Raw genomic sequence first — 8,890 nt, forward strand, 5'->3', positions numbered from 1 at the left:
AGATAGTTTTGTTTTCATCCAACCGTATCTGGACAAATTGTTGTAGCTTTGAAGAGAAATTTAACCAAAAATCATTTGAAAGTGGTTTTGGAGAAAAGCACAATCATCCTGTTTGGCAAATGCATCCAATGTCATGTTTACAGAAAGAAATATCATGTTTTCTCAGGTTTCTGAAGCTTTCTTCCTAGAAAACTCGAATGTGTGGAGGAGTTGACTCCAGGTGGAACCAATTAGCGTTTGGCAGCAGAAAACAAAACCTTGCATGCTAAAATGCATTCAAAACCGTAAAGTCCATAGAGCATGTCCAGAAAACACAAACAAACACAAAGGCTGTAGCAAGATCTGGGAATTAGATAGCCACAACACACCAGATAGTTTTGTTTTCATCCAGGAGTATCTGGACAAATTGTTGTAGTTTTGAAGTGAAATTTAACCAAAAAATCACCGTGAAAATGGTTTTGGAGAAAAGCACAATCTTCCTGTTTGGCAAACGCATCCAATGTCATGTTAACAGAAAGAAATATCATGTTTTCTCAGGTTTCTGAAGCTTTCTTCCTAGAAAACTCAAATGTGTGGAGGATTTGACTCCAGGTGGAACCAATTAGCGTTTGCCAGCAGAAAACAAAACGGGTCCTGCTAAAATGCATTCAAAACCGTAAAGTCCATAGAGAATGTCCAGAAAACACAAACACACACAGAGGCTGTAGCAAGATCTGGGATTGAGATAGCCACAACACATCAGATAGTTTTGTTTTCATCCAGGAGTATCTGGACAAATAGTTGTGGATTTTGGGTGAAATTTAACCAAAAATCACCGTGAAAGTGCTTTTGGAGAAAAGCACAATCTTCCTATTCAGCCAATACATCCAATGTCATGTTTACAGAAAGAAATATCATGTTTTCTCAGGTTTCTGAAGCTTTCTTCCTAGAAAACTCGAATGTGTGGAGGATTTGACTCCAGGTGGAACCAATTAGCGTTTGCCAGCAGAAAACAAAAAGGGTCCTGCTAAAATGAATTCAAAACCTTAAAGTTCATAGAGAATGTCCAGAAAACACAAACACACACAGAGGCTGCAGCAATATCTGGGATTGAGATAGCCACAACACACCAGATAGTTTTGTTTTCATCCAACCGTATCTGGACAAATTGTTGTAGCTTTGAAGAGAAATTTAACCAAAAATCATTGTGAAAGCGGTTTTGGAGAAAAGCACAATCATCCTTTTTGGCACATGCATCCAATGTCATGTTTACAGAAAGAAATATCATGTTTTCTCAGGTTTCTGAAGCTTTCTTCCTAGAAAACTCGAATGTGTGGAGGAGTTGACTCCAGGTGGAACCAATTAGCGTTTGGCAGCAGAAAACAAAAAGGGTCCTGCTAAAATGCATTCAAAACCATAAAGTCCATAGAGAATGTCCAGAAAACACAAACAAACACAAAGGCTGTAGCAAGATCTGGGATTGAGATAGCCACAACACACCAGATAGTTTTGTTTTCATCCAGGAGTATCTGGAGAAATTGTTGTAGTATCGAAGTGAAATTTAACCAAAAAATCACCGTGAAAGTGGTTTTGGAGAAAAGCACAATCTTCCTGTTTGGCAAACACATCCAATGTCAGGTTTACAGAAAGAAATATCATGTTTTCTCAGGTTTCTGAAGCTTTCTTTCTAGAAAACTCGAATGTGTGGAGGATTTGACTCCAGGTGGAACCAATTAGCGTTTGGCAGCAGAAAACAAAACAGGTCCGGCTAAAATGCATTCAAAACCTTAAAGTTCATAGAGAATGTCCAGAAAACACAAACACACACAGAGGCTGTAGCAAGATCTGGGATTGAGATAGCCACAACACATCAGATAGTTTTGTTTTCATCCAGGAGTATCTGGACAAATAGTTGTGGATTTCGGGTGAAATTTCACCAAAAATCATTGTGAAAGTGGTTTTGTAGAAAAGCACAATCTTCCTGTTCAGCAAATGAATCCAATGTCATGTGTACAGAAAGAAATATCATGTTTTCTCAGGTTTCTGAAGCTTTCTTCCTAGAAAACTCGAATATGTGGAGGATTTGACTCCAGGTGGAACCAATTAGCGTTTGCCAGCTGAAAACAAAACCTTACATGCTAAAATGCATTCAAAACCGTAAAGTCCATAGAGAATGTCCAGAAAACACAAACACACACAGAGGCTGTAGCACGATCTGGGATTGAGATACCTACAAATCACCAGATAGATTTGTTTTCATCCAGGAGTATCTGGACAAATTGTTGTAGTTTTGAAGTGAACTTTAACCAAAAAATCATCGTGAAAGTGTTTTTGGAAAAAAGCACAATCTTCCCGTTTGGCAAATGCATCCAATGTCATGTTTACAGAAAGAAATATGTTTTCTCAGTTTTCTGAAGCTTTGTTCCTAGAAAACTCGAATGTGTGAAGGATTTGACTCCAGGTGGAACCAATTAGCGTTTGCCAGCAGAAAACAAAAAGGGTCCTGCTAAAATGCATTCAAAACCATAAAGTCCATAGAGAATGTCCAGAAAACACAAACACACACAGAGGCTGTAGCAAGATCTGGGATTCAGATAGCCACAACACATCAGATAGTTTTGTTTTCATCCAGGAGTATCTGGACAAATTGTTGTGGATTTCGGGTGAAATTTAACCAAAAATCACCGTGAAAGTGGTCTTGGAGAAAAGCACAATCTTCCTCTTCAGCAAATGAATCAAATGTCATGTTTACAGAAAGAAATATCATGTTTTCTCAGTTTTCTGAAGCTTTCTTCCTAGAAAACTCGAATGTGTGGAGGATTTGACTCCAGGTGGAACCAATTAGCGTTTGCCAGCAGAAAACAAAAAGGGTCCTGCTAAAATGCATTCAAAACCTTAAAGTTCATAGAGAATGTCCAGAAAACACAAACACACACAGAGGCTGTAGCAAGATCTGGGATTGAGATAGCAAAAAATCCACAGATAGTTTTGTTTTCATCCAGGAGTATCTGGACAAATTCTTGTGGATTTCGGGTGAAATTTAACCAAAAAATCACCTTGAAAGTGGTTTTGGAGAAAAGCACAATCTTCCTGTCGGCAAATGCATCCAATGTCATGTTTACAAATACAAATGTCATGTTTTCTCAGGTTTCTGAAGCTTTCTTTCTAGAAAACTCGAATGTGTGGAGGATTTGCCTCCACGTGGAACCAATTAGCGTTTGCCAGCTAAAAACAAAAACTTACATGCTAAAATGCATTCAAAACCATAAAGTCCATAGAGAATGTCCAGAAAACACAAACACACACAGAGGCTGTAGCAAGATCTGGGATTGAGATAGCCACAACACATCAGATAGTTTTGTTTTCATCCAGGAGTATCTGGACAAATTGTTGTGGATTTCGGGTGAAATTTCACCAAAAATCACCCTGAAAGTGGTTTTGGAGAAAAGCACAATCTTCCTGTTCAGCAAATGCATCCAATGTCATGTGTACAGAAAGAAATATCATGTTTTCTAAGGTTTCTGAAGCTTTCTTCCTAGAAAACTCGAATGTGTGGAGGATTTGACTCCAGGTGGAACCAATTAGCGTTTGCCAGCAGAAAACAAAAAGGGTCCTGCTAAAATGCATTCAAAACCTTAAAGTTCATAGAGAATGTCCAGAAAACACAAACACACACAGAGGCTGTAGCAATATCTGGGATTGAGATAGCCACAACACACCAGATAGTTTTGTTTTCATCCAGGAGAATCTGGATAAATTGTTGTAGCTTTGAAGGGAAATTTAACCAAAAATCATAGTGAAAGTGGTTTTGGAGAAAAGCACAATCTTCCTGTTCAGCAAATGAATCCAATGTCATGTTTACAGAACGAAATATAATGTTTTCTCAGGTTTCTGAAGTTTCTTCCTAGAAAACTCGAATGTGTGGAGTATTTGACTCCAGGTGGAACCAATTAGCGTTTGGCAGCTAAAAACAAAACCTGACATGCTAAAATGCATTCAAAACCGTAAAGTCCATAGAGAATGTCCAGAAAACACAAACAAACACAAAGGCTGTAGCAAGATCAGGGATTGAGAAAGCCACAACACACCAGATAGTTTTGTTTTCATCCAGTAGTATCTGGACAAATTGTTGTAGTTTTGAAGTGAAATTTAACCAATAATCACCGTGAAAGTGGTTTTGGAAAAAAGCACAATCTTCCCGTTTGGCAAATGCATCCAATGTCATGTTTACAGAAAGAAATATCATGTTTTCTCAGGTTTCTGAAGCTTTCTTCCTAGAAAACTCGAATGTGTGGAGGATTTGACTCCAGGTGGAACCAATTAGCGTTTGCCAGCAGAAAACAAAAAGGGTCCTGCTAAAATGAGTTCAAAACCGTAAAGTCCATAGAGAATGTCAGGAAAACACAAATACAAACAGAGGCTGTAGCAAGATCTGGGATTGAGATAGCCACAACACACCAGATAGTTTTGTTTTCATCCAGGAGTATATGGACAAATTGTTGCAGTTTTGAAATGAAATTTAACCAAAAATCACCGTGAAAGTGGTTTTCGAGAAAAGCACAATCTTCCTGTTTGGCAAATGCATCCAATGTCATGTTTACAGAAAGAAATATCATGTTTTCTCAGGTTACTGAAGCTTTCTTCCTAGAAAACTCGAATGTGTGGAGGATTTGACTCCAGGTGGAACCAATTAGCGTTTGGCAGCTAAAAACAAAACCTGACATGCTAAAATGCATTCAAAACCGTAAAGTCCATAGAGAATGTCCAGAAAACACAAACACACACAGAGGCTGTAGCAAGATCTGGGATTGAGATAGCCACAACACACCAGATAGTTTTGTTTTCATCCAGGAGTATCTGGACAAATTGTTGTAGTTTTGAAGTGAAATTTATCCAAAAAATCACCGTTAAAATGGTTTTGGAGAAAAGCACAATCTTCCTGTTCAGCAAATGAATCCAATGTCATGTTTACAGAAAGAAATATCATGTTTTCTCAGGTTTCTGAAGCTTTCTTCCTAGAAAACTCGAATGTGTGGAGGATTTGACTCCAGGTGGAACCAATTAGCGTTTCCCAGCAGAAAACAAAAAGGGTCCTGCTAAAATGCATTCAAAACCGTAAAGTCCATAGAGAAAGTCCAGAAAACACAAACACACACAAAGGCTGTAGCAAGATCTGGGATTGAGATAGCCACAACACACCAGATAGTTTTGTTTTCATCCAGGAGTATCTGGACAAATTGTTGTAGTTTTGAAGTGAAATTTAACCAAAAAATCACCGTGAAAGTGGTTTTGGAGAAAAGCACAATCTTCCTGTTCGGCAAGTGAATCCAATGTCATGTTTACAGAAAGAAATATCATGTTTTCTCAGGTTTCTGGAGCTTTCTTCCTATAAAACTCGAATGTGTGGAGGATTTGACTCCAGGTGGAACCAATTAGCGTTTGCCAGCAGAAAACAAAAAGGGTCCTGGTAAAATGCCCTCAAAACCGTACAGTCCATAGAGAATGTCCAGAAAACACAAACAAACACAGAGGCTGTAGCAAGATCTGGGATTGAGAAAGCCACAACGCACCAGATAGTTTTGTTTTCATCCAGGAGTATCTGGATAAATTGTTGTAGCTTTGAACAGAAATTTAACCAAAAATCATAGTGAAAGTGCTTTTGGAGAAAAGCACAATCTTCCTGTCAGCAAATGCATCCAATGTCATGTTTCCAGAAAGAAATATCATGTTTTCTCAGGTTTCTGAAGCTTTCTTCCTAGAAAACACGAATGTGTGGAGGATTTGACTCCAGGTGGAACCAATTAGCGTTTGCCAGCAGAAAACAAAAAGGGTCCTGCTAAAATGCATTCAAAACGTTCAAGTTCATAGAGAATGTCCAGAAAACACAAACACACACAGAGGCTGTAGCAAGATCTGGGATTGAGATAGCCACAACCAATCAGGTAGATTTGTTTTCATCCAGAATATCTGGACAAAATGTTGCAGTATCCGTGTGAAATTTAACCAAAAATCACCGTGAAAGTGGTTTTGGAGAGAAGCACAATCTTCCTGTTCGGGAAATGCATTCAATGTCATGTTTACAGAAAGAAATATCATCTTTTCTCAGGTTTCTGAAGCTTTCTTCCTAGAAAACTCGAATGTGTGGAGGATTTGACTCCAGGTGTAATCAATTAGCGTTTGCGAACAGAAAACAAAAAGGGTCCTGCTAAAATGCATTCAAAACCTTAAAGACCATAGAGAATTTCCAGAAAACACAAACACATACAGAGGCTGTAGCAAGATCTGGCATTGAGATAGCCACAACACACCAGATAGTTTTGTTTTCATCCACGACTATCTGGACATATTCTTGTAGATTTCTGGTGAAATTTAACCAAAAAATCACCGTGAAAGTGGTTTTGGAGAAAAGCACAATCTTCCTGTCGGCAAATGCATCCAATGTCATGTTTACAGAAAGAAATATCATGTACTCTCTGGTTTCTGAATCTTTCTACCTAGAAAACTCGAATGTGTGGAGGATTTGACTCCAGGTGGAACCAATTAGCGTTTGCCAGCTAAAAACAAAATCTTACATGATAAAATGCATTCAAAAACGTAAAGTCCATAGAGAATGTCCAGAAAACACAAACAAACACAGAGGCTGTAGCAATATCTGGGATTGAGATAGCCACAACACACCAGATAGTTTTGTTTTCATCCAGGAGTATCTGCACAAATTGTTGTATTTTGAAGTGAAATTTAACCAAAAAATCACCGTGAAAGTGGTTTTGGGGAAAAGCACAATCTTCCTGTTCGACAAATGCATCCAATGTCATGTTTACAGAAAGAAATATCATGTTTTCTCAGGTTTCTGGAGCTTTCTTCCTAGAAAACTCGAATGTGTGGAGGATTTGACTCCAGGTGGAACCAATTAGCGTTTGCCAGCTAAAAACAAAACCTTACATGCTAAAATGCATTCAAAAACGTAAAGTCCATAGATAATGTAGAGAAAACACAAACACACACAGAGGCTGTAGCAAGATCTGGGATTGAGATAGCCACAACACACCAGATAGTTTTCTTTTCATCCAGGACTATCTGGACAAATTGTTGTAATTTGAAGTAAATTTTAACCAAAAATCACCGTGAAATTGGTTTTGGAGAAAAGCACAATCTTCCTGTTCGGCAAATGCATCCAATGTCATGTTTAAAAATACAAATATCATGTTTTCTCAGGATTCTGAAGCTTTCTTCCTAGAAAACTCGAATGTGTGGAGGATTTGACTCCAGGTGGAACCAATTAGCGTTTGCCAGCAGAAAACAAAACGGGTCCTGCTAAAATGCATTCAAAACCGCAAAGTCCATAGAGAATGTCCAGAAAACACAAACACAGAGGCTGTAGCAAAATCTGGGATTGAGATAGAAACAATACACCAGATAGTTTTGTTTTCATCAGGGGTATCTGGACAAATTGTTTTAGATTTGAAGTGAAATTTAACCAAAAAATCACGGTGTAACAGGTTTTCAAGAAAAGCACAATCTTCCTGTTCGGCAAATGCATCCAATATCATGTTTACAAATACAAATAACAAGTTTTCTCAGGTTTCTGGAGCTTTCTTCCTAGAAAACTCGAATGTGAGGAGGATTTGACTCCAGGTGGAACCAATTAGCGTTTGCCAGCTAAAAACAAAAATGGTCCTGCAGAAATGCATTCAAAACCGTAAAGTCCATAGAGAATGTCCAGAAAACACAAACACACCGAGGCTGTAGCAAGATCTGGGATTGAGATAGCCACAACACACCAGATAGTTTTGTTTTCATCCAGGAGTATCTGGACAAATTCTGGTGGATTTCACGTGAAATTTAACCAAAAAATCACCGTGAAAGTGGTTTTGGAGAAAAGCACAATCTTCCTGTTCAACAAATGCATCCAATGTCATGTTTACAGAAAGAAATATCATGTTTGCTCAGGTTTCTAGAGCATTCTTCCTAGAAAATTCGAATGTGTGGAAGATTTGACTCCAGGTGGAACCAATCAGCGTTTGGCAGCAGAAAACAAAACCTTACATGCTAAAATGCATTTGAAACCTTAAAGTCCATAGAAAATGTCCAGAAAACACAAACAAACACAGAGGCTGTAGCAAGATCTGGGATTGAGATAGCCACAACACACCAGATAGTTTTGTTTTCATCCAGGATTATCTGGACAAATTGTTGTACTTTTGAAGTGAAATTTAACCAAAAAATCACGTTGAAAGTGATTTTGGGGAAAAGCACAATCTTCCTGTACGGCAAATGCATCCAATGTGATGTTTACAGAAAGAAATGTCATATTTTCTCAGGATTCTGAAGCTTTCTTCCTAGAAAACTCGAATGTGTGGAGGATTTGATTCCAGGTGGAACCAATTAGCGTTTGGCAGCTAAAAACAAAAACTTACATGCTAAAATGCAATCCAAACCGTAAAGTTCATAGAGAATTTTCCAGAAAACACAAACACACACAGAGGCTCTAGCAAGATCTGGGATTGAGATAGCTACAAATCACCAGATAGTTTTGTTTTCATCCAGGAGTATCTGGAAAAATTCTAGTGGATTTCGGGTGAAATTTAACCAAAAAATCACGTTGAAAGTGCTTTTGGAGAAAAGCACAATCTTCCTGTTCAGCAAATGCATCCAATGTCATGTTTACAGAAAGAAATATCATGTTTTCTCAGGTTTCTGAAGCTTTCTTCCTAGAAAACTCGAATGTGTGGACGATTTGACTCCAGGTGGAACCAATTAGCGTTTGCCAGCAGAAAACAAAAAGGGTCCTCCTAAAATGCATTCAAAACCTTAAAGTTCATAGAGAATGTCCAGAAAACAGAAACAAACACGGAGGCTGTAGCAAGATCTGGGATTGAGATAGCCACAACGCACCAGATAGTTTTGTTTT

Source organism: Oryctolagus cuniculus, unplaced genomic scaffold (assembly GCF_964237555.1).
Source record: "Oryctolagus cuniculus unplaced genomic scaffold, mOryCun1.1 SCAFFOLD_43, whole genome shotgun sequence".
Lineage (NCBI taxonomy): Eukaryota > Metazoa > Chordata > Mammalia > Lagomorpha > Leporidae > Oryctolagus > Oryctolagus cuniculus.